General features: G+C 46.0%; 1 protein-coding gene and 1 long non-coding RNA gene across 2 annotated transcripts in view; both read left to right on the top strand.

Moving 5' to 3' along the window:
- LOC144806437 (uncharacterized) overlaps positions 1–25,852 on the top strand; it is a 266,753-nt gene that overhangs the window by 225,429 nt on the left and 15,472 nt on the right. The window lies entirely within an intron of this gene.
- On the top strand, positions 2,053–12,807 carry LOC144806439 (uncharacterized). The gene is made up of 2 exons (XR_013605799.1): positions 2,053–2,198; positions 11,989–12,807. It is a non-coding gene; the product is annotated as an uncharacterized LOC144806439 (long non-coding RNA).

The raw sequence follows: 25,852 nt of genomic DNA, 5'->3' as shown, positions 1-25,852 counted from the left end.
CTCTGATGCTTTACTCTATCACCATACTGGGGATCCTTTTTCATTCCCTGTCTCCAAGTCTGTCACTAGTGTGGACTGCGCTTTTCACCATTGCTCAAATTCTCCTCTCTTGGCATTCAATAGTTCATGTCATCCATGGTCTATTTTGACAGGGGCATGCTCTGCCACATTAGGAATTTTAGTAGTAGGCGCTGCTTCTGTATTGGGAATGGTGTCCCAGGGTGTTGGCCCATCAGTCATGAACCATTTGCAGTCTTTGAAGCTTGGAGGCCTACTACGCACCCATGTTGCTGGCCTGCATCCCATGTGACTCGCCGACCCAACAGACCTCTATTCCTATGTCGCAGAGGCTCCCCTGACACTGGGCCACACCACGGCTTCCATCCCTTCCTCATAAAGCAGCTCCAGCCTTAGTTGACCTCTCAGGTTCGTCATCTGTAATTTCTCTCACAAGGGACCTCAGGTATCCTGCCCTCTCCCTCTGATCCTCTCTGTGCTCTCCAACCACTCTGCATGGGCCTTCCAATGGACCTATTCACCAACTGATGTAAACTTTTGAGTAAATGACCCTCACTCCACATATGTTTAAGTCTGTATCAGGACGCCAAAGCGTAGCACCTTCAAGTACCTCTTGAAATTTGCCATTCAGCCATTGCCTGGCTACCCCCCCCCCCCCACTAGTGTCTGAATGTATTTCAGCAGCTGCCAGTGGAGTCGCTGAGGCATTTAGCTGTTGCCTTGAAAGAGAGGCTAGACAAGAAGAGGAAGTGGCAAACTGCTGTGTCCCGTCTCCACACAACATCTTTCTCTCTAAGGGAAGGCAAGTCTACATGTGCCAGTTAGCTCTACATCTGCTCATAGTTTCAAAATGTCAGCAAGGGAGTGGACATTGAAAAACAAACAACATGTTTCTTAATTGAATCGTGAATATTTGAAGGTGAAATCAGTACACCATACTGGTGGCTGAAAATTGTCTGCTTGTTGAGGTCATGAGCCTACTTTGACCATGCCCTAAAATATGTATGTCTGTTGTAGCACTTTGTAGGTGCAATTGGGTGAGTTACAAAAACACTCAACACATTGGCAGAGATATTTTTTACTCAAAACCCAAGGGTACAATGCACTCTGGAGTATGGCTGATATGCAGGTGTATAGTTGCCTGAATTCTGCCAGACATGAAGAACACGGGGCCTAATTCACAAAGAATTGTAATAGGACAGTGGTTGAAGGAATTCTGCTGCTCTGCCCTACACCAATTTGAAAGGGAAGGAATCCACCGTATTTACACAATGTAGCGCATTCCTCTCCTTTCAACTAGCGTCGGGACACAATTAACAATCGAGCGCCAATGGAGGCACCCTTGCACCATGGTAACAGCGTGTCTGTGTTGTTGGTAAAAGTGTTTTCATGCAGGAAAAGGCACCTTCCTGCACAGCAAGAATCACAAGTGGCGTTTTACTCATTCTATGAGTGCAGCAGATACAGCACATGTGCAAAGGGGGAAAAGCTCCTCATTGCACTGCTCTTGGGAGGCATGTATTGTGATGCCCCAGGTTAACATGATTTGATAAATCAGGGACAGGGTCAAATTCCATGGGTGTTGATCGGGAACACCCGCAGCAACACCCATGGAATGCCTCCTTGTTGAAAGGCAAGGCAGCCCTTTGAGCTACCCTTCTCTAATCCATAAGGCCATGCAACGCCACGCCGCATAGATATGATTGTGAGGCCTGTGCCACCAGAGAGTCATGAATCTCTACATTGCGAGGGTGCTGGAGTCGTGAAAATGAGTGACACAATGCACAGGTCTAGTGCGTTACCAAAAACACACACTATTCTACAGCAGTCAATGAAACCCAATTGTCATTCTGGGCAAAAATTAAGTGAAAAATCTGTGCCTCATAAGTTGAACATAACATTTGTTTTATTTTCAGACAAAGTGTGGGATTTAATGCTGGTGTTGTTAGGTTAGGAGTATTTGGCCTCCACTTTGCACCCCTTTTCTGAACAAAATTAGATTTCTCAATGCCTGTCTTGTGTTATTTCAGTTCCTGCAGTAGACGAGACCCCCAATGGATATCAATGTAAAGATTGCTACACTGACCAGGCCTTGGACGCCTGCACAGTGGCTGGAGATGTTCAGTGCACCGGGGAGCATACCACCTGCGCCAGCTTCCACGGAACAGCCTCCATACCTGGTGAGTTAAACCAATTTTTGTAATTTTGAGTTATTTCTCCCACTGCAACAATCTTCTAGATTTCTAATCCTTTCTTTCAAACTAAATGCTGCTCACACTAGTCCAACTGAATGTCTTCAGCGTGCTCGTTTCCACAAAATACTAAGCAGAAATCATGTCGCTTTGAACCTGATGATGTGGTATTTGTGTAGCATAAACCTAGACAATGTTGGAGGCACAACAAGAATAAGTATCTCTATAACTTCCTCTTTCCACATGTGCTGCATTCTGCAGCACTCTTACAAAGAGGATAACACCTCTAAAGGTGTCCCCTCATTCACAAAAACAATACTGCCTCCAATGCAGGCACCCTTGCACCATGAAGCAATGGTCAATACTCTGGCGCTGGGCTGCACTGACAGAGAGCAGGTATGCAGCAAAACTTTTTTAAGTTGTCTTTCTGAGTTGCGCTGCATCACAGTTTGATACATCTGACCCATTGGAATGTGTGTATCTCAGTATCCAGATAGCTGCTGCTGCTCTGTACCACAACCAGGTCACCAGGCTCATTTTCAGCCTGTTAAAGACAATGCACTCAGCTGCTAAAGTGTTTATGGGATATGGCTACCCCTTCCTTAGAATTACACACACACCTCACAGCAGTTAGCGTTGCTCCTCCTATGTGTGTGTTCGACAGATCTCAAGTGAAGTAAGCCACCTGCTGTATGGCGAATGCTCATTTCCTAATGCCAGAAAGGTGCTTATTAGAACAGTCTTAATGCGTAAAATCCACATCATGAAATAGAGTGACAAAGCACATAAGCACTATGTGCATTTATGTATATGAAAATGTCTCTGGTTTGATTGAGCAGAGCAGCCTTGTACGCTCATTTCAAATCAATCAATCAATCAATCAATCTTTATTCAGTTTACATATGAAACCATAAAAATATAACACATACAGTTATTGCAACCAAAAAATTAAATGCATAAATCTTAAAAGAATAGGAAAACATACAACCAATTCATGTGATGAAGAAACTGATAGGAGAGGACATTTACTAACTCTCACAACATTATTTTTAAAACTCAATTCAGATGTACAGATAGGCACAGTGAGATAACTAAGGGCCGGTCTGCATTGGGTAAAATTGAGATCTTTTTGTTTTTAAAACTATGTCTTCCGTATCTGTAGAACGTATAGAAGACGACAAAATTTAATGGGGCTTATATACATGCCCCTTGCGTCACTCTTGTGTCATTTTTTACATGGGAAAAGTGCATATGGGTGGCGCAAGAGGCTTGCGAATCAGCCCAAAAGTGCTTTGTAATGAGGTTCCATGTCAAGAATAGACTCCTTAAATCAGTGTCCCATTCCAGCGGGTGCCATCACACAATATATAGAAAACTGGTGAATATAAAGTGATGAACAAATACAACTGAGTGCCTTCTCCAGGTAAAGTTATAGCATGGGCTGAGACTGTTTACATTTCACACCCTTCCCTGCAGCCAGTGTGATCCCTCCTAATTTTCATTTCAGCTCTTCTTTTGACAGAATGATGCTAATGGTGCCTTCTTCAGAGTACACACTTAAGACTAGGAGAAAATGCAAAGTTCTAATAAAATCTAGTCAGGGTATTTTAAAAGTATTATCAAGAGAAAGACAAATAAGAAATGAGACATCTGTTCAGAGTGGTTTCATATCTGTCCCAGTTAGATTAGCATATATCCATTGGTTGTCATCTGATGGTATCCTCATTATAAGGTAGTCCCAGTTCTTTGTGGCAGATAAACCCGGAGGTACACCGAACAATCTTAAAACTATTGGACTTGACCGCTGATTTAGAGGCAAATCTGAAAATAGAACAGACAAATTTTAGGCTGCTGGCCCTTGAGCATTATTTGGGGTTTCCAATTTCCAGAGCCTTCAAATACAATCCTTACTTTACAAAAGGTATTCATTGTGGATGTCTGTAGCCTTTAATAGAAAACTGTTGTGTTTGAAAACTCATTCACCATACGTCATTGTGAATGTTTTCTTAAGGATCACCTTTAAATTGAATCTTTCCATACAGACCATAACAGAATCAAAGAGCATTTGCAAACCATTCATAGTATGTGCCATTGGAATGGTATTGTTTGTGTTCTTAAGGCCAGGAATTGGACCGGTACCAATCCTTCTCAAGTCTAAAGAGGTGTTGTTACTAGGGCCATTCAAGACTTTTTATTATAGATATGGCCCTTGCCATCCAGAACAGCGTCCAGCGCTAGTTTACAATCATCTCCCAATATGATATGGAATTTTCAGAATTCATTGATGGGGTAGTTGCGGTGTGAAAGAAAGGCGGATTTGTCACTGTTAGGAGAACAGGCAAACCCACGCTGAACACCATAGTGCCTCTCCAGAGCTTGTCCCTCATCATCTCACCAGTTATGTAGAACATTACAGGGAAGGCATTTGCAAACGTGAATGGCCAACCTACATAGTTTGGACTTAAGCATAGTGTCACTGAGTACGGTAGGGTCATGACTGTTTGAGGTTCAGCAGTTTTAGAGGACTTGTACCACTCAGTCCTGCTTGGGTTTCTACGGCTCCCTTGCTGAAAGATGTGTCTCTTGGAAAAGGGCTAATGTCAGTGTGCTTAGAGGTCAGGGAAGATACGCTCTCCTTCTATTCAACACGAGAGTTCAGCACATTACCTTTGCGTGTGAGTAAAGTAAGGGGTGGTGGGCTACGGTAGTGGCAATTAACAAATTAAACCAATGAAGTATACAGCAGGAAGAAAGAAGGCATGTGTATTTTGGTAGGAGGCTACTGCAGTGGTGTCACAGTACCAATGAGTAGAAGGTGGGGGAGGTAGTTTGCAGGACCAGGACATTTGGAGAAAGGAGGGAGAGCACAGTTTTTATGAAGTGCTGTGGGTGCAAAGGAGAGGGGCAGGCGAGGGGCAGCCTAAACCCCAACATGATCTAAGGTCATGTGCTGGAGGTAGGCAGATGGGGGGATTTGGCACTGGGGGGTTAAGCCAATGAGGTTGTGGAACAGACAAAGAAAAAAAAGGGTGGTAAGGGTATGAGTGGTAAATGTTTGTTCAGGCAGTTTTACAGTATCTGTCTGTTTTGTTTTCATACCACTCCAGGAGACATATGAGGGCGTGGGATACTCATGATGGCCATAGGTGCAAGAGATAATTATGGCCAATGTCCCATCTCTGGGGGAGAGAGGAGAGAAAATAAGGGAGGGGTACAGCAGGTCCCGAGGGAGCCAGTGAGAAGGGCATCTTCTGGTCTGCCACGGTCATATACCCTGGGAAGCATGGGAATCAGTGTTGGTTTTGGCTGTGGGCTTCATGAATGAACGCAAGTTTTCCCTCAAATCTATCTGAGTTAGGTCTGGCACTGACCTATGGGTCTGATTAGGATGGCGGGCGGCCCCACCCTAAAGGAGATGGGTGTCCCACATATGAATCTATAATACGATGGTGCCTGCGGCGGTTGCATTGTACAGGTTTTCCATTGCGACGGGTGTGGCTGCTGCAAAACCCACCGCAATGGAAAAAAGGGATATGTAACACATCCCTGTCCTATATACACTTGGTACATGGAGCTGGTGGGGGACACCACAGTGCCCCCCACACCCATAGAAAAGGGCCCAGGGTGGAGGGGGCCTACTATGGACCCCCCATGTCCATCCCTCCATCCTTTCCATGGCAGCTGAACTGCCAAAAAAAGGCTGGTGGAGAGTGACCATCCTAGTCCTTACGGCGGTGCCTGGTATTCACTGGCACTATTGTAGGGATTGGGAGACCCGACCCAGCACCGGCAGGCTCAAGGAGCCCATTGGATGCATGGGTGTCAGGCTTTCCGCCCACAAAAGCTGCTTAGGATGGTGGGGAGACTACCACCAAGACCCTGTTGTTGGCGGTCTCCCCACCATCCTAATCAGCCTCTACGTAACATGTTATATTCAGAATAACACCTTTATGATTGGTCAGGTGGACTTCTCCAGCAGGGTTGCCGCTCCCCTCCATGTGCAGCCCCATCCTCTCGTTGAGTTATGGGGCTGTGGTGTCCATGGCATACAGGGTATGGCAGTCCAGGAAACGGGCCAGTTCTGTGGAGTCCATGAAATCTCTGGAGCGGCAATCCAAATGTATCCACATGGTGTCCAGCTCAAGAAAGTTGTCCGTACTCATCCCTTCCTGGTGCCCAAATTGGTCTTCTGTGTTGTCTAGCCACTAGTCCACTGTGTCTACTGGGGCCTGAAAGGAGCTTATGTTGTTCTATGTGGTTTTGGTGTCTTCATATGATGGGCTATCTTCAGGCCCATGGAAGACAGCTGGGTCGCTAAGGATTTAACTTTCTTGAGGATGGGGTCTAGGGTTCTTTCCGGTGATGGCGATACATAGGCCTACTTCTTGCCTCCCTCCCTGACTACACCCTTGAAGAGTAGCTGGTGAGAGGATTTACATGAGGACATTGGGTCAGGAGCCAGTTTGAGTAATAAATGTAAAGAAGGCAAGGCCCAGGTGCACCGTGATGTGAGACAGGTGAGAGACAGCAATCACTGTCCAGTCCAGGTGGGGTTAAACAGTGTAGCTGACTGGCAGGCTGCCACTGCAGGAACGTGTGAATCAACCAGGCCAAAACATGTAGTGCAGTAGCATCAACAAATACAGGTGCATAATTTAAGGCCCTATACTCCAGTGGGTTGGCTCATAAGACAGGGGTATGAAGGAGACCAACAATAAGCAAGGCATCCAGTCATTGGTGATAGTGTCCAAGGTTCAACAGTCTCTAGAAGCTTGGGAGGCAAACCTGTAGACCAGGACCGAGGTAGTAGGGAGGATCTTTTGTAGTGATGCCCAAGTAAAGGGTGGGGGGGTGGGCCTAACTTCAACAAGCCCAGGAAAATCCAGGTTACACCATTGTTTTGATATTGGAGTAGCTCCAGTGTGAGGATAAGAATTGTGTCCCCAAATGAGGCCCTCACATTCACTTGAATGACTCTCTTCTGGAAGACACTGCTAGAGCTATGGGGCCTAGTCCAGCATTCTGGACCTCTGAGGACAGCACATGGCATCTGTGATGGGCCGTGGAGACATTAGTCCTGCCAACTCCAATCAGCATTATGTGAAGTCATTGGGCGGCACCGGCAGCATTCATCAGAAAGTGGGGCGAATGGGCAGTACTCTTTTATTCATTATTTATGTTTTGCATTTGTGAAGCGCCTGGTTACACCCCCATGTGTGTCCCTGCGCTATATCAAATATTCTGCAATCTTCAGGAGGTGGTGTCTTACAGATTCATGTACTATTTCTTACTATTGGGTGAACAGCCATGTTTTCAATTATTTACGGAAGAGTTTCTCTGACGGTTCCTCCCGGAGGGTCAAAGGTAGTGTGTTCCAGCTTTTTGCTGCCAAGTACTCAAAGGAGCGTGCCCCCATTCATGCCTTCTTGAGCCTTGGGACTTTCACCAGATGGGTCCCAGTGGATCTCAGTTGCCTTTCTGCTTTATATGGAGTCATGAGGTCATTAAGGTACGAAGGACATCTGCCCTGTAAGATGCGGTGTCCAATGCACAGTGCCTTAAATGTTACACATTTCTGGATGGATAGCCAATGTAGTGTCTTTAGGGCATTCTTCAAGGGTGCTTTCCTTGACAGATTAAATATTTGACAGGCCGCTGTGTTCTGAACAGTTTGTAGCCTTTGGAGTCCTTTTTTGTTGGCACCAAGATACAGTAGGTTTACATATTCCAATCTAGATCTGACGAGCGCATGGGTCAGGGTTTTTCTTGCCGCCAGAGGTAGAATATCTAGGGTCTTCCTTAATATTCAGAGGATTCCGAAGCATCTGCCTGCAACCCTCTTGATCTGGGTCTCAAAGGATAATCTATGGTCTCTCCATATCCCCAAGTTTTCTACCTCCGTCTTCGGGGTGGGGACTTGTCCTAAGCTTACTGGCCACCGTGCCGATGACCAGATGGATGGGGGAGTTTCCAACTATTAATATTTCCGTCTTACTGCCATTTAGTCTCAGGCAGTTATCTGTCATCCACCAGGCTAAATCTTTCAGGCATTCCGCAAAGCTATTGGCTGCTTGTGCTGAATTTGGAGTTAAGATGACCACAAGCTGTGTGTCATCTGCGTATGACACTATCGTGACACTGTGTTTCTCCACAATCTCGGACAAGGGGGCAACCATAGATTGAACAACGTCGGGCTCAGTATTGAACCCTGTGGCACTCCCTGTGCTAGCTTGATGTGCTCTGAGGTGTATGTGGATTGTGACACCAGAAAGCTGCGCCTTCTGAGTCGGTGCACTAGCATCTCATGTGACACCGTGTCGAAAGCTGCGCTGAGGTCTAAGAGAACCAGTAGAGTTGTCAGGCCTTCGTCCTCTCATTTTCGTACTGACTCTGTAGCATAGAGCAGTGCTGTTTCTGTTTAGTAGGATGATCTAAATCCTGACTGTGTTGGGTGCAATAGGTCATGTTTCTTAATGTGTGCTACTAACTGTACATTGACCACTTTTTCAGCTATATTTGAGAAATAAGGGAGCAGTGAGACTGGTCGTAGATTTTCCATTATGTTTCCGTCAGCTGTCGGCTTCTTTTTCAGTGGGCAGACAAAGGCTTTTTTTCCATATATCAGGTACCTTCCCTTTTCTGAAGGAGCACTCTAACAGCTGCTGGATGTATGGTAATATTGTCCCTAGTCCTGCACTGATGACCTTGGGTGTAACTGGGTCTTGTGGTGAGACCGATTTTATGCTCAGTGCTATCTTTCTCAGCTCTTCTAGAGAAGGAGGAGTGAAATGGGAGATGCTATTTTCCCCCCACTCCTTCATTTGTTCCTTGTGGCTTAAGTGTCCATTTTGAGCATTGTCTGGAAAGGTGTCATGAATATTAGACACCTTTTCCGTGAGGAATTCTGCGATTTTATTGCATGATTCTTCTGAACAAGGGGCTGGTGCTACAGTTCGTTCTAGTGAGGATAGTTCTTTCAAAATGCCGAATAATACCCTAGATGAGTTCTCTGCTGTTTCTATTCTCCCCGTGTAGTATGCCGCCCGTGTTTTCTTTATAAGTGCATGATACTGTCTCAGTTTTAATTTATATACCGTCTTGCCAGAGTATAAGAAGCCCTTCCTACATTTACGTTCTAGCTTTTTGCACGCCTGTCTTGCCATCCTTAAATCCTGGTTGAACCACAGCGCACTCTTTGTATTTCTGCGTGGGGTACTGGTTGACCATGGGATCACCACATCCAGTGCACCTTTAATCCAGTTATTTACTTCCTGACTCTCCTGGTTAGTCTCTGTGTTTAAGGGAGGGGGGGGTTGCTGACAGAGCCTGTGTAAAGCTGCTTTCCTTGAAATGTCTCAATTTCCTATGTCTGCTAATATAAGGCGTGTCATTCTTTGATAGAAGTTTTGTTAGAGGAATTACAAAGGTGACTAAATAGTGGTCCGAACACAGGGCCGCTGTTGGGCAGTCAACTGACAGCCCCTGGAGGTTTGAGAAAATGGAGTTTAAAAGATGCCCTAGTTGATGTGTTATCCATGTTGATTTTAATTCAGGTTAGAAGCCTGCCAACTCTTGGATTAAGGCTTGCGCTTCCCCGCATGTTTTGCTGTCAAAATGTAGGTTTCGATCCCCAGAACTAACAGGTTATGATGATGGAGTGCTGGTTGGAATGGACACTCCAAAAGCTTTCCCCGAAGCCTGAAGATGGCCCCGGCGGTCTATAAATCAGAAAACCATTTAGTGTGAGCTTGGCGTTTATTGTGAATGATGCAGCTTCGCAGTAACCTATCACTGCCTCTTGCATCGAGCAGTCTATAGATAATTTATGTATCACTGCTATGCCTCCCCCTTTTTTATCGGGCGGTCCACTCTCAGGATCCCGTATTGCGGTGGGAGTGCCTGTAGGACATCAGGAGCTGAGAATTCATCCAGCCAGGTTTCTGTCAAAAATAAGAAGTCCACATTCTTTTCTATGATGCAGTCATATATTTCATTTTTGTGTTTATTTAGTGACCTGAAATTAATGAGTATGCATTTCAGCCACTTGACTTCTTGATTTGTGCGATCAGCTAATGCTGTGGTTAGCTTGAATGGGCAGTGAGCGCATGTCTGTACTCCTTGTTCTACTGATATATTATGACTCCAGTGTGTTCAACCCCTAGGTGTAGCTTTCTAAGTTTGCTGCTTGAATACTTTAAACTTTGACCCTTAGAAAATTGGACAGCATTTGTGGCCCCGGACGGCCGCGGACGGGCGCAGACGGGCGCGGGCGGACTTGCTTTTGGCGCGCCCACTGTGTGCGTCCGCTGCACAGTCTACTCTACGCCAGTGCTTTCAAGCTTTAGGTCCACAGTGGCTTAGGAGGTTGTTGGGACCTGTGATATGGCTCATAGCATGCCCAGATGTGTACACGGCATGTTCCCACAGGGGGAGTCAGCATGGACTGCTGGGTGTAGAAAGACCACGCTGTTCCCTGAGTAATTAGGAGCCTCACAGAGTAGGGCCTTCTATGATTGTGGTGCAACTCTGTCCCACCTAATCAATATACATCTAGAAAATGTGTTTTCATATTATTTTTGGTAATCTGTTGGGGGATGAGATGATAGAATACATAATTAGATGCCAAATACTAGAATTCCCTCAGTTCCGGCAATTCTTACCTTTTTGCTCTGACTAAATATCTATCATACAGTACATTCCAAGGGATTGCACTACACAAGAGCAATACCTTCTGAAATAATAAGACACTATGGAATGCAGTAAGAAGCAGGTGATCAGGAGGGTGATAATCCAGCTTTTCTAACAGTAGCAGTTCACTCTTACGTGTGTCCTGTGCTCTATGCAAGCACAGCAAGTTACATACTCACCGTTTCATGCTCTGTAATTCATGACTTGAAACAGACACAACAGACAGCCAGCAACAATACCAGAACCAGCATAGTGAACATGTGTTTGTCTGAGCTATTCGTGAATACGGGTTATGCCAGGTGATTTCAGAAATGTAAGGCAGACTGTGCAACTCATCTAGGGTGGCAAATTCAGGTCAGTCTCCGCCAAACTACATGTTGAAGCCATAGGAACCACAGGATTGTGTTGTTGCTGCTGTACCCCCAGCAGAACAAGAGATGGATCATATTTTTTCTCACTTTGCAACATTGGTTGCCAGAGGAATGTAATGTGATAAACCACAAGGATAGCCTCGTCACCAAGAGGAAGTGGTATTTAAGGACTATGCAAGAATACTGAAGAGCCCCAGAGGTGTTAGCATAAAGAGATAAGAGATACAAATAAGAAATTTCTGTCATGAACGTGGTACAGATCGCTATGACATTTGCAGAAAAACAACTGAGCATTCTTGAGTAGAGGTAATCAGTTAAATTAACAAGTACAGTGTTCAACATTTACTGTAAATGACAAAGGTAAACAAGGATTGAAAAAAAAAAGATTTATTGGATAACCTCCTTAAAATAATGTGGATGATTGACATTTATTTTTGACACAATCTATTACTTACCAGTCCGGCCCACGGTGTCCTTGTTCATGGCAGACCTCTTAATTCCCACCTTAGCTTTCGTGACACTCACAATTCAACCTGGAATCCCAGGTCCTTGAATCAGGTCCAGGTTGCTTTCAACATCTACCAGTGTGTGTATTAATGGCCAATCTGAGATCTTGGGAACTTTGGACCAGGATAGGCATATTTCTTTCTTAGATTGAGAAAAAAAGTATGTAGCAGCATTGTTAATGACTGATTATTGTCTGTGTGTTTTTCCCACAGGTGAAGCTGCGAAACAGTATAGCTTGACAGGATGTGTTTCTCAAGATTACTGTGAATTATTTCACCTGCCGGCGACCCAAATGTTCAGTTATGATTTACAGTGCTCACCTGCCGAGAAGCTTTGAGGTCATTATTTAAACCTCTGATGCAATCACACCCCATCTTGTGAAGAGGAACAATGTAAGAATGAAACAGAAGAACTCATGTCAGCCTCCCTGGGACACAGAATACAAGGAAGCAATGTGTGTAGTACTGTTTATGCCGCCATGTTGTTTATGTACCACCAGCCTTTATATTCAACCATGTATAGCGCCTAGGCACCTCAGAGGGAATGCTCTACTTGGTGCATTGAATGATTGAAGCCCTGGCACTGCAACCGCCCAAAGATACTGACCTGGGAAAAGATAAGAGGCTCCTTCTGATAGGATACTAATGCTGACTTAATGTGTAACCATGGAGGAAACTGAAATCCCTTTATTTGAAATAACATCAAAAAATTATGATGGTTTAGTCTATGTACATCCTGCCAATAATATAAATATAAATTACATATCAAGTCCTGGTGTTGACATGTGTTACACAGGGAGTGTACCATGCTGCTGCATGCTTAAACACTAGCTGACTTTGAATGTCAGACTCCTTCAATTTTATAACTTCCTTTTTACCACTAAACACAGTTCAATTATAAACAAATCTGTACCAGAGCCAGAAAGAAATGTTTACACTCCTGTCTCAGATACATCTCATGTATTACAATTGTAGCAGTACATTTCTTCTGCATGAGAAAGAAGACTGTTTAATAAATACTTTTATTGAAAACGCCTGTCTCTCTATTTCTCTGCACCTCTGATGAAACGAACCATGTACGATTGACTGAGTAAAATATCTATCTATTGTTTCCACAACTCTGAAGATACGTTTTATCTTGGGGAAACAAAGTTGTCATGTTTATGCGGTTGTCAGAAACTAATCCCTTCTTGTTTATTCGAGAAAGTTTCTAGTGACCTCTGAGCTAGCTGGCACTCACAATTAAGTCTAATATATTTGATAGAGACCTAGTCGACCTCAGTCCTATGTCAAATCTATAGGATATATTATTCCAATGCGCAGAGCCTATTGGGAATATAGGAACTACACTATACCGCAACATAATCAAGACCCAGTTCATTATGCACAGAAAATGTTGGAGTTGAGTGGGGGACCTGGATCATTTACGCAAGAAATTATTCTCCATTATGTGAATCTGATTCAACTTAACATACCCCAGACCTCACTTCCATACCACAGCTCTGCAATATACTTGGCCTGATGAATTTGTAAGAGATCCCTTGGTACCCTAGACCTAAGCCTATGTGCAAAACTAGAAACCACCCCCATAGTTTTTTACAGACTCCTATCTTTTGGCTTCAATCAGAGGTTTCCAACACTTCTTAACATTAAATAAAATACCCAAATAGGTGAAGGCCTTGACTTTACTCAGGGTAACATTTGATACCTTGATGCTTTGGGGCCCACTACCATTATGTAGGACTTTGAAAAGTTAGCCGTCGAGTCTAGAAGCCCCCAAAAAAACATATTCAGCCAACAACAGGCCCAACCCTTGTGCAGTCCAAGCTATCAGGACCATGTCATCCACATATAATAGAACAGGGAGAGATCTGTCAATAATCTTAGGACAATTGGCCAAAACAGGTAATCGCGCATACTCCAATCCATTAAAATATAAGCTGAACAAAAAAAAGGTCCGGTAACACCCCTGCGGAACCCCACAACTCATTCCAAAATGATTGAGTGCACTTAGCATCTTGAGAAAAGGGCACCAAGGCTGAGGTAAATGAGTGGAGATCAGCTAAAGAGCCAGAATTCTGGGATTGACCCCCATCTCACTGATCAAAGCCCATAGTTTGGCTTGGTTCACCCTAGTTAGAGAAGTCGTCAAGTCCATTAAAGCCAGGTGTAAGAATTCAGGCCAAGCCACTTTATACTTATTATTAATTCTTCAGACATTGCTATGAAGTTGACCTTCCACACTAACGTCATACTGGACATCACTCAGAATCTTCTTTCTTTTTATCTGCCCAGTCGCACAGCCTATTTAGAATCACCCTACCAAGACCCTAACTGTAGAATCCAGTAAGAAAATGGACGGTGATATTCTGGGTTCTCTTTATCCCCCTTCTTAAAAATGTGGACCTGTTGATAAACGCACTAGAAGAGAGAGCTGTCCCCTGTTTCACTGGCTTGACATAGCTCCTCCTAGGCTAATTCCTGTGAATTATATTTACACACCTTTTGTTCCTGCTTGTTATTAAATACAAATGAAAGTTGGTTGTATATAAATATTGTAGATTTATTTCCAGAATACAAGATTGGAGCACAGCACGTCAGTTATCTCCAGGTTTCTAGTCCAACTGCTAAGTATGGAACTTGGAACCTAGGATGTAAGATGCAGGCACGCATCACACATTCCAGGTGTCAGATCCATTCAAGTTAATAAACATGGAAAACATAAGGAAACAGAATAACGGAATGTAACACTTGTACACGTGCCTACAATTTCTAATCAGCTGCCCGTCCTTCGTGATTGCTTCAACTCCATCTTCAAAAGTCACAGGGATCCCAAGCAATCACTATCAAACCATTTCGGGTTTCGTGCCACCCGATTGGTATGAGACTACACAGTCAAGGTTTGCCAAACCCCCGAGCTATGCATTTAAAAGCTTCAAATACCTCCCTCCCGCCAGCCTCCCTATCCAAACAAACGACAAACTCCCATTGGCAAGTTGTAGAGAGAGAGGTTTGGGAGCACTGGGGGTCAACCTGGGACCATTTTAACCTTCTCCCCACGTCAACGGCCAAAAGGCACTTCAGAGCCCCCCTTGAGTAATGTTTTGGGCCCAAAGCAATATCCAAACTTACGGATAAGGGATTGTGGTCACTAGAAGGACTAGCAATGATATTAAATAGGAAATGTAGAAATATAAAGGTGCTGAAACAAAAATAATATCAATAAGCCTTCCTCTGCCCCTTCCTTTGTAAGACGGGTGAATTACTGGGTTTGAAGAATTCCCTAGTGTCTTTGCTCTAAAAACCATATTATTTGAGTCTAAGAGCTCATTTAACTCCCTACTGCCTTGTGAGTGAACAAAGTGAAGTTCAGCCGACAACTGCCAGAAGGGGAACAGCCATCAAGTAGAGGATTATATAAGCGACAATTAAAATCACCAGCCAACACAATTTAGGCTTGTCCACCCCAATTAACTGGAAAGGACCTCAAGTGATGGTTCAAATTTGAAAGTCCTCGGGGCTCTAAACCCCGCACTTGCATTTGTAAAAATTAACCACCACCAATTAACAGGCCCCAGGGATTGGGAACAGTAGTCCCTGCCTTGTATCACCATAGCAGTTAAGGTCTGCAATGTAACCACTCAGCTAAAATCTGAAAAGTATCACTAAACCTCCTTTTCGCCTCACTGCCATTTAGATAACAGCTGGTACAAAAAAAGTCATGTAACCCTCAAGGAAAAAGATGTTATCGATTTCCAGCGGCCACTTAGGTGGTCTGCCAAAAACCAGGTAATCAATAGCAGGATAAGCCACCGAGAGATGAGAGTCTGCTGGATTGGCTAGGATACCCGGTCTGTAGAAGAAACTCAGTGACAAGGCAACGATCCCTGATGAGCCTGGTGTTGATCAGGGGGCAGAAACAAGTAGATTCCCAGGTAACAAATGTTTATTAAAGTTAACCATCACACAATCTCCCACCAAGGGTTTCCTATCCTTACCAATGAAACCTACCCTCCATGCCATAATGATAGAATCCGCAAACCCCCTCCTTAAAGAGAGATGAGATCTAAAACAATGCATCACCTTATTCTTAAGCTCCTGAAATAATTCCCTGGTGGAGCCACCGCAGGGGGAACATTTCCCAGAACAATGACATAATGGGTTGCTTCTGGTGGCAAATTTACCACCATACCACTCTTGCTTTGAGGCACTGAGTGCCAACTCCTCCCCTCGCGCAGATGGTGGGGCAGGGCATCAAGTTCGACAAAAAAACGAGTAACCCCCGAAAGCCCTTGTCATGGGTTGATGCAAACCCATCCTCGAGCCCTTTCAATCAACTGGACCTTGCAGCTCTGCTAATAAACCCTGCTCCTGACCACCCTTGTACCCCGCCCTTTCCTTGGTCACAAGGGAAAGTACACATAAAACCCTATCCTCAATGCGGGAAATTCTAAGCAGGATTGGCTCCAACTTGCTGTTTAATAATGTTTCCAAATCCCTCATCAAAGTAATCCTGAGGGGAGAGACCTCATCTCCCACTGATATTGAAGGAGGTTGGACCCCTGGAAAATCCTCTGTGCGGGGCTGGGTCAATATGCAAGACTTCATTGTCTGCTTATGCCTTAGGTTGGCAACTGGGGTAGTGAGAGTCCCTACGAGGATCCTCAGAATACCCCAATGGTCTCCTGTTGCTGGTGAGCCCCTTCCCACTTGTGTCAGAGAGCGACCCACGAGGGCGGGAAATGTCTCTGTCCAGTGAAAGCCTACTTTCTACAAGTTCAATTTCCTTCGCTACAGCCACCACAGCCCAATGGAAAAAGCCTTCTATAGATGATACTCGGATAGCAGCAGCGTGAGGTGTCTATTTCTGAGGGGGATCTTTCTTTTTGTTTGAGGTAGCTGTTAATACCATTTAGCCCCTAGTAGGACTGGAGGGCAACAAAACGATTCCAAGCCGGGGGTTAAAAAAAAAGGCCAACAGGGCTAACAGACAGATTACTAATTATCAAATCCAAAGGACACAATACCTTACTCCTTGGCCCTGTTCTATGTGGTAGACTCCCTTAATCCTCGTTTACAGGTAGCAAATAGCCTTCACTCTGCTCACCAAAGCTCAAACCACAGAGGGCGTCCCGCCCCACCTCCTCTTGGCACTGGTTGGTGCAGATGGGTCCCCTCTTGGCCACGCAGCAGGAGCCCGAAGCAGCTGATGTAGGCACTTTCAGACATCGGCTTTGATGAATGCAGTGGATGCCATGGGCGTTTCTGCGGCCTGCAGTCCCTCCTGGTGACTACCCCCTTCTCCAACAATGCAGGCATCCCGGAAAAGAATGCCCCCAAACTGTACCCCAGTAGAAAGGAGGTAGGCACAAGCAAGGACGCTGCCCGTGAACGTGCAGGGCAGCTGCGGCCCTCTTCAGTCTCCAGTGCTTTCTGTTATCAGATTCTGAGCCCTCTGGTGGTGAGTGTCAGTAAGGGGGAGGGGCGCACCTCACAGGGTCCCCCACCTATAACCAGAATCACGCTGGTTGTCGAGGCAGCTGCACACTACCACACTGGGCAGTTGCTGTACATGGCAAATGGAGCTGTGCAGACTGCGCTGTGTGCCTGGCCTCTCGCTGTGTTCCTTCTGTCTCCCTCAGGCTGCAGATCAAGGTTACCGGAAAACACATAAACAAGCCTATTTATTGTTGTTTTCAGTCTTACATGCAGGAAGGAACAAGCATTGAAAATGCAAAAGGTCTCGCCTTTGATTAAGGTAAAGTCATTTGCTTTGCTAACGGTGTTGTATAGCAAAGCAAATGGCTTTACCGTAATCAAAGGTGAAACCTATTGCATTTTTAATACTTGTTATTGGTATCATTGTGTTATAGCATATACATTTTGTCATATATATATATCGGACGGCATCCAGTATTCTCAAACAGTGGTTCTTCCCATGTAAATCAGAGATCAATTATGCGCAGTAGTCTAAGTGGGGAAAAAAAAGTAGGGGAACTGTGGGTGGAGAATCAGGGGGCGGGAATAACCGAAGATTGAATCAGTGGGCGGAGTCAGGGGCGTGGCTAGAAATAGCAAAACATACCAATTTTTTGTACGTTTAGCATTTTACTGACCAGTTACAGCTTATAACGTTATTTAATTAAAACAATGGATACACATGTTTGAGGTTTAATTCAGGAAAAAGCAAACACTCATAGGGAATACAGGTTTATGTAAAGCATGTGAAATATAACCAGGAACAACATGTTACCTTAATGCTTTTACTCTCATTGTTCAGAAATCCATGATTATTTTTTGTCTCAAACATTGAGGTCATGAATCAGGGCTCCTCCTGTACACATGTGTTAAGCAGGGCTCAGAAGAGAAAGGAACTCCTCAGGAGAATCTAGACTCACAGAAACCCACAAAGGCTCCTTCATATTCATGTCGTCAGCAAGGTGCTCAATCATAATGTAGCAAAAAGAACAACTGAATGCAGAACAATATCATACATTCACCCCAGTACAGAGATCTGGGCCTAAATCCATTGTTTCTTTGCTCACCATGCCATTCCAGTTTGGATCCAGCCATATGCAAATCAGTCTAGATTCTGCACCCAATGGGAACAGTCCTGCCCCCTCCCTTCTCCTGCCCCCGTCACCGCTCCTGCCCTGTCACCGCTCCTGCCCCTGTCACTTCTCCTCCCCCGTCACTTCTCCTGCCCCCGTCACTTCTCCTGCCCTGTCACTTCTCCTGCCCTGTCACTTCTCCTGCCCCGTCACTTCTCCTGCCCTGTCACTTCTCCTGCCCCGTCACTTCTCCTTCTCCTGTCCCATCACTTCTCCTTCTCCTGGTCCCTTCACTTCTCCTTCTCCTGTCCCGTCACTTCTCCTTCTCCTGTCCCGTTACTTCTCCTTCTCCTGTCCCGTCACTTCTCCTTCTCCTGTCCCATCACTTCTCCTTCTCCTGTCCCGTCACTTCTCCTTCTCCTGTCCCTTCACTTCTCCTGTCCCTTCACTTCTCCCCCTGAGCTCAGACAGAGGGTTTAACAGTATAAAAAGGGGCTGTGTCCCCTTACAAACTGTTCTCTTCCAGGATCCTTTTGCTGAGGGGGGCTGTTGCTGTTGGGCGCCAGGAGGACCGCCACTTGGACTGCCTCTCTGCCTGGAGGCCCAGTGAGCTGGCTCTCGGCCCAGCCTTGTCCCCCTGCCTGCCTCCAGAACTTTGCTGGTGCTCTATTTTTGCTGATAGCGCCTGGGAGTGCTGTATTTTACTTATAGCGCCTGGGAGCGCTTTTCTCTTGTCCTTAGCGCTTGAGCGTGCTTCCCTTGTTCTTCGCCGGCGCCCATCCGGCATCTGACCCGTTTTTGCTGATTTGGTACCCCGATCGAGTGCCCACCTCGAATTATTATTTACTTAGGAAGAGCCGGTACCCACCCGGCATTCACCCCCGTGATTGTGCGCTTCTCGAGGGAGCGCCGCCAGTGTGTGCCAGGGCGGGCTGCCGCGCTGCCTGCGGTGACCCGAAAGCATTGCCGGCCAAACCGGAAGTCCCACCCCGCAGCCGCGGAGCAAGGAGGGCCTGCGGCTTGTATCCTCGGCGAGGCTCTCACGAGGGAGAGCCCCGCCGCCCAGGAGAAGCGCCGCCCTGGGAAGCAGCTTGAGAGGAGGAGCAGCCCCCATCCCAGCAGCCGGTGAGTGGGGCCGGGGGTCCGTTCCCTGAGAGGAGGGCGTCGGGGCACATTGCCGGTGCCTGCCCCTCCCCTCTAACACGTGGGGCACTGGTGGTCATAGAGGTCCCGGGAGGGCCCGGGCAGAGTCCTTGAGCGGCCCCGAGATACAGTGGGCCGCTCCCACGGTATCTCCGCTCCCCCTGCGAGGCCGCATTCTTGTTTGGCCCACGAGGGCCCCAGGGGCACTTTTGTTGGTTTGCGAGCCCTGCGGGGCTCAGTGGCATTTCTTTGAACCCCGAGGCTCTGAAGGGCATTGTTGATTTTGAGCCCAGAGAGGCTCAAGGGGGAATATTTGTTTTACGAGCCCTGGGAGGCTCTGGAGTGCCATTTTGTGATTGAGAGCCCCAAGAGGCTCCAGACATTCCTTAAGTTGCAAGCCCAGAGAGGCTCGTGGGGGCATTTCTTTCTTTAGAGCCACGGAGGCTCAGAGGGCACCTTTTCACTTAGAGCGGCCCCAGAAGGCAGCGGGACGCTCCCACCCTGCCCACATTGTGTTTTTGAGCCCAGCGAGGCACCAAGGGGCCAGTCCTTTGTTTAGAGCCCAGAGGGGCTCAGAGGACAGTCATTGTTGTTCTTGGGCCCACGAGGCTCCAGCGTTGACCCAATCATTGTCATCACAGCTGCCCAGCACTTAGTGGGCAGCTGCTCCGTTTAGGTCCCTGACTTTGGGACACAGGGCATCCTAGCCCCAACAAGGCCAGTTGGCCTAGGGACTGCTACAGGTGGTGGCTTATGTGAGTACTGCGCAACTGTTCTTACACCGCTGAATGCTTTTAGGCATCATGGGTTTGCCTTCCCTGCACCTCTGAATGTGTTTTGATGCATCATGTGCCTTGTCCTTACACCGCTGAATGTATCTTTATGCATCATGTGTTTACTGTTCCTATGCCTATACCCCTAAATGTATGGTGAAACTTAGGTGGTTGTTTTCTCCTAGTACAGGTGTTGCTAGGGAGGTCCTGGTTCCCTGCGCAATATTTTCCTAAGGTGGTTAGGGTTGCGTAGGTGGTACTTACCTGTTACCAGTGATTACTGGTGGTGTGCTCTATTTTCTAATTTGTGCCACAGTGGTTTTATATTCTATGTTCTAAGTGCTAGTTATTAAAGTGCCTATTCCTGACAGTGGTCCAGGTGGCCCTGTCTTGTACATATCCCCTGTAAATTCTGCCCGTGCCTGTTGGCACATTGTAAAGTGTGTGTTTTTATCTGATGTGTTTTGGTATAATACAAAGGCTATTTTTACATATAACCTTGTGTGGAGTTTCCTTTGTGATGGGCCTTGGGTGTTGTTGCTGGGGGTGCACGCGCAAACACTTAACTCACATTGCCTCCGAGTTTAGCCTTACTGCTCGTGCTACGATACCAAGGGGGTGAGCAGGGGTTATCTTGGCGTGTAACTCCCTTGCCCTGACATGGAAGTGGTGGTCTCTGACTGACTTTGGAGCAAACCCTGGCCAGCCAGGGATACCATTTCTAACAACCTGTAACTACACTGTCGGAAAAACTGCTGAGGTACTTGAAGGACTATCACTCTGCTTCGCAGCTGCCCTGGAAGTACTGCTTTTCTCATGTGCTGCCCTGCTGTCTGCTATTCTCTGACCCTGCTGAGCACCAAAGTGATCTCCAAGGGTTTGTTGGATTGCCTTCTGTTATTGAGACTCAGGGAGATCAACATCTCTACACCTGATTCTGTCCCTCATTTACTGGAAGCGTTTACTGGAAGCGGACGCAGACAATTGCTTCAGGGAAACTGGTGCATCCACTGACTGCATGAGCAGAATTCGAATTATTGTCCCTGTGGCAGAAGCAGACCTAGTGCTTCGCATCGGAACAGAAGCATCGCCTGCAGAACTCATCCCTCGACTGTGTGGAGAAACCGGTGCATTACTTCGGAACAAACACATCTCGGTTTTGGAACTGACGCTTCACCACCACTGCGTGAAGAAAATCGACGCACCTCGCTGTTGTCCTAGGATAAGATACTTTGTTCACCGAGGCCTGCTTAGGTCCTGTAGCCGGCCTTTGACTTTGGCTCTGTCCAGCATGACCAGATAACCCGCACTGGCACTTATTGCTTCTAAGCACTAGAACTATTTTTATTCTTTAATAATTCACAACTCGACTTCTACTAATTGGATTTTTGTCTTTTTGATCTTAATTTATTTATTAATTTATTGTCTATTTTTCTAAATGTGGGTGGTGTGTGTGTGTCTGCATCTGCGTGCATGCATGTGTGTGTGTGTGTGTGTCTGTGTGTTGCACAAATACTTTATACATTGCCTCTTTAGATAAGCCTGACTGCTCTGTGCCAAGCTACCAGAGGGTGAGCACAGGTCCTCTTTTAATGTGTATCTAGGTTACCCTGACTAGAACCACGCTAGTCAGTGGACATGGTGCTTACTTTTGCCATACTGAAACCCCTTCTCTCCCTGCCCTTTCCTGCTACATTTAATTCATGAGGAAGTTAAGTGTCTTTTTTCTTGTCACTTGAATACACATATTGCAGACTTCGTTTTAATTAGTATTTTTTTCAATCTGCTCAAATTGTGCATATAGCATATTTTTATGTTATTTTACAACACCCAGTTGATAATTATTGTAGATTGAGATAATATCTCATAGCTGGAAGATTTTTAAATATCTGTATATGACTGAGCATACCACCATCTGAGTGGAAATATTCTTGGACACTTAATTATATAGTAAATAACTATAACTCATTTAGAAATGGCAGCAGTTAAGCAGCAGTAATAATCTAGTGTAGTGAAGGGCTAAAAACATGGGAGCGTTGTTCTTTTGGTCTTTGCTAAACAAGGGTTTATTGAGTGACGCACTGCCTGCACGTAAAGTAAAGGACAAATGTATCCAGGTTGTTGTCAAATATGCACATTCAGCCTGTTCTGTTTTTTTTTAGCAACACATAAGCTTTCTGAAAACTTGTCAATTTACTTTTTCACTGGATCAAAACCATCAAAAGTGAGAGACACCATCTTGCCTGCCTCTTTCTTTGCTGCTTAGCAATCACAATGAGTTCCTCCGAGTTCTTTTGTGATATTTGCCTGTTATTGTAATTTATCCTGCATAATACTAGACAAAGCACGTTGAGAGCTGGAATTGTATCCTGTTTTTAATTACACTTATAGTGGACTGCTTGTTGCAAAGAAAGAGGCAGTAAGATGGTGCCTTGCTATTTTGTCAACACTGGACACTTCAAAAAGAAAACTAATAAAATAGTTTCAGAATAATTGTCCTCGTTTCTGTTCTGCTGTGAGACTTAGGGTGCATTGGCTGCCCAAGCTGTTAGAGGTAAAGTCCATTTATGCATTACGGTATCCGCAGCCTCAAATTTCACTAGATATTTAAGACTGTCTTCAGTGAAGGGCATATTTCATGGAATGCTAAGAGGTTTGCCCTTGTACCTGCCTAAAGCTGAAAAATGCGTAACATCGTTCCTGGCAATTACAGCATTAATACTGTTTATTTTGTGTGTGCATTTCCTTGTTTTGTAATATTTGCAACATCAATACTGTTAATTGCTGTTGCGTGGCACAATGCTATATATTCTCGAGCGACACGGAAAAAAACAAGCAGACGTGCACACACAAGCATTCCACACATTTCCTTTAATATCTTTTCCAAGAGTGTCTCTATTCGCTCCCCTTTCTCTCATATTTCACTCACACAAAAACAAACACAGGCAAGCAGATACACATAAGCAGACACTTACACAAAAGAGTCAGGTGGAATTCAAGCCATTTGAGTCTTGTTACCCCATGGCTTTCTTGATAGCGCTGTCACCGGGCTGCCTCGATTTCTGTGTTTACAACACAGCATGATGGTGAACACCCGGACGGTATGCAAATGAGCCCAAGCTGAATAGTTCAGCGGGGGCTCGGCTCAGGTCTACAGAAATGCCTTAGCTGTCAGAGAGGCCGCCAGCACCAGCGTTTCATGAGTACCAGTACTCTTCTCAGCAGAAGAGAAGTGCTGGTACTCAGAGTGATAAAACTAAGAAGTGCCGGCACTCAGAGTGATAAAACTAAGAAGTGCCGGCACTCATAGTGATAAAAACTAAGAAGTGCCGCTACTCAGAGTGATAAAAACTAAGAAGTGCTAGTACTCAGAGTGATAAAACTAAGAAGTGCCGGTACTCAGAGTGATAAAACGAAGAAGTGCCGGTACTCAGAGTGATAAAACTAAGAAGTGCCAGCACTCAGAGTGATAAAAACTAAGAAGTGTCGCTACTCAGAGTGATAAAAACTAAGAAGTGCTGGTACTCAGAGTGATAAAACTAAGAAGTGCCGGTACTCAAAGAGATAAAACTAAGAAGTGCCGGTACTCAGTACCTGTGAGTACCGGACCATTTAAAGCTCTTATTTTAGCTTGAACAAAATGGGAGCGTCCCATGTAAATTGAAAGTGTTCGATTCTCTATAGGGTGTGTTCCTGCAGAAGCTGCAATAATACATGGGATACCAACACACCATGCACATACGTTGCACTCTTAAGCAGCTTCATCTTGGGACTTGCTGAGCGATTTATTTGATCAGCAGATGCAGAAAATGATGCTCTTGTCTAGTTCAAGAATAACAACATGAGTGCGGCCCCCTGGGGGTGCTCAGCTGTAGAATTTAAAAATATCCTGTCTGCAGTGAGACAAAGGACACACGTGCCAAGTGTGGGTGAATCTGTTTTGATTTCAGATTCCACTGGGACGGACCCTAGCGGGCATGAATGAATGAATGAATGGACACGTGAAAAGCGCATGGGTACCAAAGGCCTCCCACCGCTAGAGAGTGCATGGGAGTCTGTCTGCCAGTGCTGGTAGCTGCTCAGCCGTGGGGCTGCAGGATTACTTTCATGAAAACATCCTGCCTGCAAACAGAAACTCCTTGCCACACTTCAGCGTGACCCATGACCTTCTCAATGCTGGTGGTCACCAGTGCAGCGCACGGACTTTACTGTATCACTCTGACTGGGGCGGGCATGGCAAGTTACCAGAAAGCTGCCGCCTGTTAGTGGTCACTCTGATCCCGCGTGGCAACAGCTGGGTGGACGCCCTCTCGTAAAACAACAACAGGGAAGGCGCGGGCTCCGTGATCCAAGGGGGTGCTGGCTGCAGGACCTGGAATTGTTTGTGACACAGACGTCCTCAGGCTCAGCTAGAATCATTGATTCACCTGCAGGCACCAACATTCCTTTATGAGGCCCTGCAGTGTAAACAATCACTGCCACGCGAGGCAGCAGGCTGTTGACCCAGCGCAGGCCAGGATGAGCAGGCAATACTGTGCAGCTGCGCAGATAGAGAGCGCCTCGAGCCAGGGTCAAGAGCACTATACAGGCAGGCTGATGCATGTTAGTGTAGTGAGGCAGTCACCAGCGTGAACATGCGTGAGTCTAACGCCGGATGCGTGACCTTGGCAGGGCTGCCCCTGCGCTCAGTCCAAACACTCCAGATTACCCGAGGTCCCAAGCGGCCACTTCACAATATTTTGGGCCTGGAGGCTCGAGGAAAAAAGAGACGAGCAGACTCTGATCTATCTGGACCCGCTTCCAGCCTCTGTCATTCCCACAGCTGTGCTGACATTATCAACACAACTGTAACTTCCACGTGACACGAGACTCTCCTGTAAAGCGCTCGAGCACCTCTGGGTGACGTCCGCGGTGTGAATATAAAATAAATACATACATAAACAGATAGCATTGGCAGTGCCTCTTAGACAGATACACTATCATTGTGCAGAATAGTGTCACCGGCTCCGCGCATGCGCACCGCTGCTGCAAGTGTCTCCGAGATCTGAGCATGCGCAGAACAACAGGACGGATGAGGTCACTGAGAACGGGTGGAACGGCAGTGAGTGTAACAAGAATCTGGGCATGCGCAGTACAGAAGAACGGGCCACTTTGAAAGCTGGGCATGCGTGAGAACCGTGAGCGATTAGTGTGCCGTATTATGGACATGCGCAGTACAACAGGAAGCAGGGGTCTCCGAGAACACGTAGAACAGCAGGGAGCGTAACAACAATCTGGGCATGCGCAGTACAACGGTCCCAAGTCTACGAGACAAGGGCATGCGCAGTAGAACCGCCGATTGGTTAGTATTCCGTATTATACATATGCGCAGTACAATCATGACAGAATAGAATACCATATTGTGGAGCTGCGCACTACAATCATGAATGATTAGTATATTTGCGCTAGACATGCGCAATACAGCCGTGAGGGACCCAAACCATGCAGTGGACATGCGCAGTACAGCCATCAGTGATCAGTATTCCTGCTGTGCGCATGCGCAGTACAATCATGACAGAATAGAATACCATATTGTGGAGCTGCGCACTACAATCATGAATGATTAGTATA

This window comes from Lissotriton helveticus (assembly GCF_964261635.1).
Source record: "Lissotriton helveticus chromosome 1_1 unlocalized genomic scaffold, aLisHel1.1 SUPER_1_unloc_71, whole genome shotgun sequence".
Lineage (NCBI taxonomy): Eukaryota > Metazoa > Chordata > Amphibia > Caudata > Salamandridae > Lissotriton > Lissotriton helveticus.
The sequence above is the reverse complement of the archived record's forward strand: the minus strand, read 5'-3'. Positions and strand labels throughout refer to the sequence as shown.